The sequence below is a fragment of the Triticum urartu genome, chromosome 1A (assembly GCF_056163025.1).
Source record: "Triticum urartu cultivar PI428250 chromosome 1A, HENAU_Tu73, whole genome shotgun sequence".
Classification (NCBI taxonomy): domain Eukaryota; kingdom Viridiplantae; phylum Streptophyta; class Magnoliopsida; order Poales; family Poaceae; genus Triticum; species Triticum urartu.
Window position 1 is genome coordinate 183813008 of NC_141873.1, and position 10966 is coordinate 183823973.

The following is a 10966-nucleotide window of genomic DNA, read 5'->3' on the forward strand; positions in this document are numbered from 1 at the left end:
CGAGTTGCTTCTTCAGCTCCTTCAACTCTTCAGGTCCAAGCTTGTAAGGACGCTTGCACACAGGTTCCGTGCCAGGCTCAAGATCAATAACGAATTCAACTGGCCGGTGCGGAGGCATTCCTGGAAGCTCTTCTGGAAAGACGTCTTGATATTCGCAAATGACTGGAATTTGAGAGATGGCATCCAATTCACCCTTCTCATTGAGAGAAAATAGACGGATAGTATCATCACGAGCGGCAAAGACAATTACATCCTCAGACGAATGAGTCAATTGAATCTGCCTGGCTGCACAATCAAGCTGAGCCTTGTGCTTAGAAAGCCAATCCATCCCGAGAATAAGATCAATATCCAAGTCACCGAGAACCATAGGAGAAGCCAAGAACTTGTAGTCACCCAAAGTGATAGAAACATCCGGAACGATGGAGTTAGCCTGCATGCGCTTACCGGGAGAGACAACTGCTAAAGGACTAGGCAAAACTTGTGAAACCAATTCATGCCTATTTGTAAACGGTCTCGAGATGAAGCAATGCGATGCACCAGTGTCAAAAAGAACTTTAGCTGGAATATCATGAACAGGAAGGTTACCCATGATCACATCTGACGAGTCCTCTGCCTGAGCTGCATTCATCAAGTTGACCTTGGCATGCTTGGGGTTATGCTTGACCACAGCTGTACTTGCCGATCTGACAGGAGGAGGAGGAGGAAGACGCCTCTGGTTGAAACACTTGTTGGCATAGTGACTCTTCTGTTGGCACTTGTTGCACGTGACCTCTGAAAGCAGACGGTGATACGGAGCACTCGATCTTGGAGCTTGAGACGAAGTCTTGTTCTGAAAGCCAGGGTTGGGTGGGTGGGAAGAACCACTGCCACCTTTGCTCTTCTGCTGATACGGCTGACGGAATGGAGGAGGAGGAAGCCAAAACTTCTATTGCCTGGCCACTTGAGTAGAGGAAGAAGGAGTAACATCTCTGACTCGCTTCTTGGAAGCATCACACCTCAACTGAGAAGCCTCTTGCTTCAGTGCCATGTTGTAGAACTCATCGTATCTCAAGGGCTCAAAGAGAACAAGAGCGAGCTGAATATCTTCTCTGAGACCACCCCTGAACTGATATATCATGCTCTTCTCATCAGGGACGTCCTGCTTGGCAAAGCGGGTGAGCTTCTGGAACAACTTGTTGTAGTCATAGACAGACAAAGAGCCTTGCTTCAGATTGCGGAATTCCTCACGCTTGCTTTCAACCACGCTCTGGGGAATATGATGAGCTTGGAAATCTCGACGGAAATCATCCCAAGTGATAACACGTCCACCTCTGGAATCCTTGTACTGCTGGAACCATTCTGCAGCTTGATCTTTGAGTTGGAAGGAAGCGAACTTGACAAAGTCCTCAGGCCTGACGTTACTGCACTCGAAATGCTTACACAGATCCACAAGCCAATCGTCAGCATCGGTTGCCTCAACACAATTGCTGAAAGTCTTTGGCCCGTTAGCAAGGAACTGGTTGAGTGAAGCAAAGTGATTCTGATTGCTGCCTTGATTCCCTTGGTTGCCTTGATTGCGCTCTTTAAGAATTTGCATGATCAACTATGTGTTTGCATTGGTTGCGGCCATCACAGCTTGCCATGCCTCCGGAGGAGGTGGAGGTGGTGGCGAATCAGGATTCGGAGTCATGCGCGTTGGAGGAGCCATCCTGAAGAGGTTGACCACCATTAGCACATTGACAGAGAAATATTGAAGCTGAATCCAACGGAATGAAAATTGCAACATATAGTCTTCACATCCGAACAAAATGAACGAATGCATTCCTCTTAAAATGGTCACATATCCATAAATTAAGAAACCACGTAGAATTTAGGTAGAGAAATAAATCAACAAGGTACAGATCAAGAACGAATAATCGGTAAGAAATCCCAATCTCAAACCAATATCCGTGGAAGAAGAACTAGAGCTACTAGAATTCCCACCTATGAAACTCCCGAACCTTTCCGGTTATGCAATCAGGTGTTGGGGATACAGGGGAAGCATAATATCTCACCCAAACTAGCAAATCCTACATCCTGCTGTATCCATCCTTCAACACATAACCAAGAAACCTTCGGAAACCATCTACATCAACCTTCGAAAAGCATCCGTTATACAAGTTATGGCGATACTCCTGAACTCCCGCCCCAGTACTGGGTGGCGTCGAGGTTATCTCACCAACGAACTGCATAAAAGAGATTTTCGATGTCGGCGTACTAAACTCAGGTATTCCAGAACTGCAACGATAAAAATTATGATGACAACACATCAGAGCTCAACTCCCCGGGACACTTCCACTAAACCCCTGACAGGAGGCACCAAGACAATGTTCTCATCATAAAACCATCGGAATGATTCCAAGATACCCGCGTGATCCTAAATTTTTTTTAGTGAAATTTGAGAAGAGAAGAGTCAAAACTCTACGTCAGGATGCCTTACCAGAGCGATGAGGAGACTGGGAAGTTAAAAGGATTCCTAATCTCTCTGATATATAATTCCTAAAAGACTCAAAACATTTTTCTAGACACAACTCGGCCGCTAAAAACGATCAGGCAATGGGGCTCCTAAGGTCGGGGAAGGCTCTGATTACCAACTTGTTACACCCTCGATGCGACTATATCTCCCACATGTCAAGGCACGACTTAGAGACATAATCGCATTGAAGGCATATGTCGCAAGTTAGGCAATCTTCACAAATATCCCATGTAATATAATAATAAAAGGGGAGATAACATAGTTGGCTTACACTCGCCACGTCAATCAAGTACATTAATAACATTACATCATCCAAACACTCATGGCCCGACTATGGCGCCAAAATAAAAGAGAACCCAACATGCGACACGGTCCCAATCACCCCCAACTGGGCACCACTACTGATCATCGGGAAAGGAAACATAGTAACATTGAGAGTCTTCGTCGAACACCCACTTGAGCTCATACGCGTCTCCTAGAGCGGAATCATCAGGCCCTGCATCTGGTGTAATAGTAATCTGTGAGCCACATGGACTCAGCAATCTCGCACCCTCGTGATCAAGACTATTTAAGCTTATAGGTATGGCAAAGTAAATATATGTGGAGCTGCAGCAAGCGTCTAGCAAGTATGGTGGCTAACTTATTCGCAAAAGAGAGCGAGAAGAGGAGGCAAAGCACGAGCGAGAAACTAGAGAACAACCTGCACAAACATTACTCCAACACCGTGTCCACTTCCCGGACTCTGCCGAGAAGAGGCCATCATGGTAACACACTCAGTTGATTCATTTTAATTAATTAAGGTTCAAGTTATCTACAACCGGACATTAACAAATTCCCATCTGCCCATAACCACGGGCACAACTTTTGAAAGTTCAAATCCCTGCAGGGGAGTCCCAACTTAGCCCATGACAAGCTCTCATGGCAACGAAGGAATAGACCTCCTCCCAAGACGTTCCGATCAGACTCGGTATCTCAGTAATTCAAGACACTTCGATAGGTTAAAACAAGACCAGCAACACCGCCCGAATGTGCCGACAAATCCCGATAGGAGCTGCACATATCTCTTTCTCAGGGCACACTCAGATTGTCCTAGGTAGGGGTAGGCCAGCCCAGAGTTGACCCTGGTGGCCACCGGTAGCTGACAGGTGGACCAACACTCAGAGGAGCATTGGCCCGGGGGGGTTAAATTAAAGATGACCCTTGAGTCTACAGAACCCAAGGGAAAGAAAAGGCTAGGTGGCAAATGGTAAAACCAAGGTTGGGCATTGCTGGAAAAGCTTTAATCAATGCGAAATATCAAGGGGTTCCCATTATAACCCAACCGCGTAAGGAACGCAAAATCCGGGAACATAACACCGATATGACGGAAACTAGGGCGGCAAGAGTGGAACAAAACACTAGGCGAGAGGCCGAGCCTTCAACCATTTACCAAGTATATAGATGCATTAAGATAATATAGTAGTATAATGATATCCCAACAAGTAAATAAATGTTCCAACAAGGAACGGCCTCCAATCTTCACCTGCAACTAGCAACGCTATAAGAGGGGCTGAGCAAAGCGGTAACATAGCCAATCAACGGTTTGCTAGGACAATGGTGGGTTAGAGGTTTGACATGGCAATTTGGGAGGCTTGCAAGCAAGTGGTAGGCATCGTAGCAATGGCATAGCAAAAGAGCGAGCAGACTAGCATAGCAAAGATAGTAGAGATTTCGAGGGTATGATCATCTTGCCTGCACAGTTGTCAGAGTTGACTGGATCCTCGAAAGCAAACTCAATGGGATCCTCGTTAGCGAACTCGTCTCCTAGCTCTACCCAATCAATAAAAACAAGCAACAAGGACACAATCAACCACGTGCAAAGCTCAAACAATATGATGCAAAGATCATGTGCTATGCGGGATGCGATGCGGGATGCAAAATGCAAGATATGACAGGAAATGCATGAACCTGGCCTCAACATGGAAAACCAAGTGTGCCACTGGAAATATTAGATGAAATCTCTTGAAAACGATATAAAGAACGCCGGAATCGGAGTTACGGTTTGGAAATGGCAAGCGATTCAAATATGACACCGGTTTGCGATTTACAGCAAGTAGGCATCTAAATGCAATGAGATGAACATGCTACGGCACCCAAACATGACAACAAAATACATGGCAGGGATTCACACAAGATGCTTAACAAATGTCTAGCACTGAGCTACGGCCAATTCATCCATTAACAGGTTCAAACAAGCATGGCAAAAATGCAAATGACAAAAGGATCTCATACTTAGTGAAATTAACACTTGTCTGGAATTTCAGATCAGGTAGCCCTCTTCGGAGCCACAAAACTACATGCTATAGGATCTGAACATGTCAAAGTAAAGCATGGCATGGAGCTACTCAAAGAGCTTAACAAAAGTCGCTTAGTGACCTTGAGCAAAAAAGGACCAGAAAATACAATTGCAAGCATGTGAACATGGCAAAAACATAATCAGTTTTCAGACTTACTGAAAACTGACACATGCTGAAATATAACTCAAGTAGGCATGTTTACGAGCTCGATGCACTCACTACGGTGCAAGTCATGGAAAGACAAGCATACCTCCAACAAGAAGGCACAAAATGCAAGCTATAAATGGCAATAACAATAGCATAGCATGCACGGATCAACTACAACATCACCGGCAAAATTGCAAACAAGTTCACAATCTGCCCAGATTCGCAAAGTAGCAAAAGTAGAGCTCTATTGACTCAACCTAGGGTGCTCCATAATTGCAAACAAAGACATGGATGGATAGATCACTACAAGATTAACAAAACATCTTTACTGATCATCCTCAAAAGAGGCACGGGTCACTAGGAAACAACATGAACATATGGCATCATGAGATAAACAACTCCAGGACTTAGTTAAAATACTAAGTATCTGAAAACAGATTTACCAAGTGCACCACTTTGCAAGCTTACACAAGTCACCACACACATCCTAAAAATACATGGGTTGCACCTCTGGAAAGATGACAAAACCCTTAACAAAACACATGTAGAGCATCAGGGCATAACATGCACACATTAATCATGGCAAAAATGACAAAAAGCTAAATGGAGTAGCAGATCTGACAATTAACTCAAGTAGTCTTCTTCTAACATCATTTAGGGCATCAATATAAACTCAAATGAAAATGATGCAATGTAATTAAATGATGTACTCTCTGAGGTGAACATTTTGATATGCTATATGCATGAATCGGAGCTATGGATGCAAAGTTACGGAGCTACGAACATGAGCACTTGGATCTGGAATCTTAGGGACTTAGACGAAATTTTACCCCTAGGGTTTACTGTTCACGGATCTCAGATCCGGCGCGAACACTGTAGCACGGCGGCGCGGATAACGAGGATGACCGGCCGGCATTGGTGGGGCTTGCTGGAGGTCGGGGGGCGGCCAGAGGGGACGAGGCGGCGGCGGAGATTCGTGGGGCGGCGTCGGCTTGGCGGCGGTGTGGCCGGGAGGCGCGGGGCGGCGCGACCGCGGTCGTCGCCGGCGAGGGCGCGCGCGGGCGGCGCGGTGGCGGGGAGCGGCGGCCGGGCGTGGGGAAGACGAGGCGGGCGGCGGCGCGGCGCTCTGGCCCGAGCGGTCGCCGGGGAGGGCCGGACTCGGGCCCTCGCGGGCCGGCGCGGCGGGGAGACGCGGCGATGTGGGCGCCCGGGTGGATGAATCCCGGGGTGCCACGTGGCGGCGGACGGCGGTCCGGACACGTCCGTCGGTGCAACTTTTGTCCGGCGCACGTGAAGACGAATGGATCCAGGGTTTGATCCGGAATTTCGGAGGAGGGACTAGTTTTATAGGTAGAGGGAGCTAGGAGAGTCCAAATGATGAGCGGTTTTTGGCCACGCGATCGTGATCGAACTCTCTAGATGATGGAGCAGAGTTGGGTGGGTTTTGGGCCAAAATGGAGGGGTGTTGGGCTACAACACACACGAAGCCTTTTCGGTCCCTCGGTTAACCGTTGGAGTATCAAACGAAGTCCAAATGGTACGGAACTTGACAGGCGGTCTACCGGTAGTAAACCAAGGCCGCTTGGCAAGTCTCGGTCGAATCCGGAAATGTTTAGTCCCCACACACGAAAGAAAGCTAGAAATAACCACCGGAGGAGAACGAAGCGCCAGAATGCAAAACGGACAACGGGGAAAATGCTCGAATGCATGAGACGGATACGGATGCAAATGCAATGCACATGATGACATGATATGAGATGCATGACAACGATAACAACACACAGAGACAAAAACCCAAACCCGAGGAAATAAATATAACTTAACGCCGGAAACGGCAAGAGTTGGAGTATAAATTGGGAAAGTTATATCCGGGGTGTTACATACTGCTTCCGCGTGCGCGAGCTTCGTCGTGTACGGTGGCGCCATTGCCATTTCGAACCCCGGGAAAAGGATTGAGGGCTTTAGGAGCAAGTGGGTCTTGGTGGATGCTGGGCGCATCCACCCTCGGCTGATCTTGCCCACAGAGCAGCCCACGAGCTCCAGCGATTGGGGTCGAGCGGAGCTCACAGACCCCCGCGCGAAGCTGGTGTTGGAGAAGATGGATGCGGATCTGAGGCCGGCCAATATGGCGGCGCGAAACTGACCGGCGCGTTGCTGCTGAGGGAATTCCTGGAGCACCAGCTGGCTCCACTTCGGCAGTACTCACTTCCGATGTGGAGGCCCCGTCCGAGCCCCGCGGCCTTAGCCGATGGAGATCTGGCTGCGGTCCTCCAATCTCTGGTCGGGGGCGATGTGGCGAGGTTGGCGGGCGCTCCTACGCCCTTGTTCCTCCGCGACGACTGGGAGCAGGTAGTGGAGTCCATGCCCGTCTTCAACGGGGATGGGCCCGTGCCCATGGAAACTCCCAAGGAACCGGTGGACGTGCCCTCCAACGACTCCAGCAAAGAGGAGGAAGGAGGGGAGCGGGAAAAGGGCCTGACTCCAAGGCGACTGACGGAGAGTCAAGGGCTCCCCTCCCCCGGCGCAGGTCCTGCGTTCTCCGCCTCTCTCCGAGCGATGACGACGAGAATGACGATGAAGACGACGACGAGGACAACGACGAGCAAGATAGCGGGAGCTCGCCCCCGATCTCGAAGAAGGACAGGACCGGGCTGATCTCCCGCGGGTCTGCCCCGACCTCGGGGCGGACCGCAGACGCACCTTCCGCCTCCAAGCTTCCCGAGGTTGACCCTTCCAGCCGGCTTTCAGGCTTCAAATTTGGCCGGAGGCCGCTTGAGCTCACTGGCGACGACCCGTAAGCATTCGATTCTTGTCTTTATTTCTTGCTCTGCTTCTGAGGCTTGACGTCCGCATCTCTTGGATAGGCTGGCGCCCACAGCAAAGAAGCCGAAGGGAGCTCCCGAGGTTCCATCTGTGGCAGCGCCTCTACCCGCGAAGGAGGGTGACCATGACGCACAGGCTTCTCCTGTCCGGTCGTCCTCACGAGGCGTGGCTGGGCCGGATGGGGCGAGCTCAGCCCCCACGGCCCAAGTGGCTCCCGAGGTGCTCTTGCCTGCCGCCGCCACTACAGCTGTCGGGGCGCGGCAGACTCCTCCTCAGGATGTTGTGCCCGCGCTGCCGCCTGCTCCTCCTACTCCACCGGCCGCTGTCTCTCCGACTCCTTCTGCCATTCTGGATCGTGCTGTTGCTGAGCTGGACTGACTACGGCAGGATCTTCTTGGCGCCGACCCCCGCTTGGTGGCCGGGCGCTTGGAGCTGGCTTCAGGATGGGTTCGCTCCGACGCTTCGATTCGGGCGGCGCTGGTCTAGGCCTCGACGGCATGCAACGAAGAGAAGCAGGCCGTCCTTGAGGCGAAGGCTGCGTAGGTGGTCGACGTCCGTGGACGTTGCAAGGGGCTAGAGGACGAGCTGCAAGACTTGTGGGACCAGCTCGCGAACGAGATCCGCCTTCGCCAAGAGCGGGAAGAAGGCGTGAAGGCTCACGAGGCAACCGTCAAGGAGAGGGACGTCAGGCTCAGGAAACGCCGCGACCGCCTAGGCACGCTGGAGCAGGAGTTGGGGGCGAGGAAGGCCAAGCTGGACGACGAGGCTCTGGTTCTTGCCGAGGACCGCGTGGCCTTCACGGAGATGGAGGCGAAGGCTCGCTCCTCGCCGAGGACGCTTTACGACAGCGGCCTGGAGAGCCCACTGGCTGGCGCCGAGGACGGCCCCGCCAAGCTGCTTCCCTTCCTCGTTCATGCTCTTGAAGATGTCGCCCTTGGCCTTGGCCCCACGGCCGAGGCCGAGGCGCGAGTCCTGTCTTCTGCAGCACTGACGCTGGTCCTTACCCACATCTACCTTCGCGATCCCAACGTCGACCTCGACAGCCTGCTGGAGCCAGTAAGCGGCGAGCGTGCCGCTGCCGCTGCCGAGGCCATGACGGGTCGCGAAGAGGCTCTGCTGGGGAAGCTCCGGGCCTTCAGCATGAAGCCGAAGCAAGGCGCTGCCGACCCCACTGCTCCATCAGGCGAACCCACTCCGCGCTGCTCCACCGCCGACAAGTGACTCCATCATGGCTCCTGTCCTGCCTTTAATTCCTGCACATGTATCATGCCTTGGGGAGGCATTTAAACTTGCGTTTGGCATTGAGATAACAGTCTGGACTGTAATATTTGCTTTTGAATTCCTTGAAATTTGTGTTTTTCCTTCCTACTTGCTTATGTTCTACGCCGGCAGAGCCCGGCCCCGCGCATGCCTCACCCAGCGTTGGTCCCGACCGGAAACCAGGACGGGGCCAAGGAGTGAGGGGCCACGTGACAAGTTAGGCTCCTGAGTCGCGATGCTTAGGAGTCCCCCTTGGTGCACGAACAGCAAGTAGGGAGGTGTGATGCGGGTGGATCTACCGTTCTACGTCTGCAGAGCCCGGCCGCACGCATGCCTCACCCAGCGTTGGTCCCGACCGGAAACCAGGACGGGGCCACGGAGTGAGGGGCTACGTGGCCAGTTAGGCTCCTGAGTCGCGATGCTTAGGAGTCCCCCTTGACGCTCAAACGGCCTTCATACCTTGGCTCCGCTCGGGGAGAGACGCGCGACGAACCAGGCCCGAGGGGACCTGGCTGGGCGGCGTGCGTCTGGGTGTGACCCAGGCGCAGCCCCCGTGCCCATCCCCCTCGCGCGGCATTCCCGAGGGGAGGCGTTACGATGAGGCTAGACACTGAGCTCTGGGCTCCCTGAGGTTGATGCGGCCCAGGGGCCACCCTCAGTTGTTTATCACCAGCGCGGAGCATAGCGCTTCCGTATGTGTACGGGCATAGCCGCTCCTCAGCAGTGTCGTCAGCTAGCACGGAGCATGGTGCTTGCACTGGTACGTGGAAGGGGGCCCCCCTCCGGGAGGAGCCCCCGGGGCGTGTACAGCCCCGCCCTGACACGTGGCTGGCACGGTAGGGCCTGGTGAGGTATATCTGGGCACCCGCGAGCCAGCGCGGGACTCACGGGGCCCTACCTCTAGGCGGGTTGCACCTGGCACTAGGCCTTATCTTGTGATGTGTCCCTGCAAATTTGGTTAGATGTCGGCACTCTACGTCCTTGGGTCCCAGCCCTCGAGCTGGTCTCAGCCGTCGCTGGTATGCCAGGTCGCGATGCCATGGACAAGGCCAGAGGGTGAGCGCTGGAGAGCCAGTAAGAGCCCTGAGTCGCGATGCTCAGGTACCCCCCTTTAAGGTGCAAGTGGTCGGCATGGAGAAGAAGAGGTGCCATGGACCGGCATCAAATAATCAAGCATGGTGGGTCTAACGCATAACCGGAAATAAACGCAAATGGGATACATGCCGCTGGGCCTGGCCCGAGCGGCTTGGGGATCATGCAGCCCGAGGGGCGCCCCCAACAAGGTAAGCTAACAACATGAAATAAAAAAGGGATACACACCGCAGGGACGGACCCATGCGGCTTGGGAATAATGCAGCCCTGGGGGGGCGCTCCCAGCTGGAAATGAAACTCGAAAGATGTCACCTGATGACGTTGAGGACAAAGGAGCGTTGGTGTAGTAGACTCGGTGGGCTGCGGGAGCCGATCCTCATGAGCCCCCAGGCCCAGGGGCCTCGGGAAGCTCCGGAGGCGCTAGCGGCTCCTCGTGGACCATCTCCATCCCCGCCAGGGCTGCGGAACTCCTGGCCTCTCGTGCCTCCGTGATGCCCCTCATGAGGCGCTAGTATGTGGCAGCCGCGTTCGGCAAGCCGTCAGGCATGCGAACGTAGCTGTGGGGGGGCCTCCGCAGCGCCCCACTCGCGAGGGCCAGAGGCGCTCCAGAGAGGCGACTCGGTTGAGCCCTGGTATGTCGATGGAGACGCGCAGCCCACCATCCTCGCCTAGATGGGGAGCCACTGCTGGTAGGCGGCGGCCGCCTTTCATGACTCTTGACTCCTGTAGCTCCTGAATTGCCTTGCTGACGAACTCCTAAGGGTCTGGATCTCCTTGCCTTGCTCCTTCTTGAGGGAAACGTGCTTCGAAACAC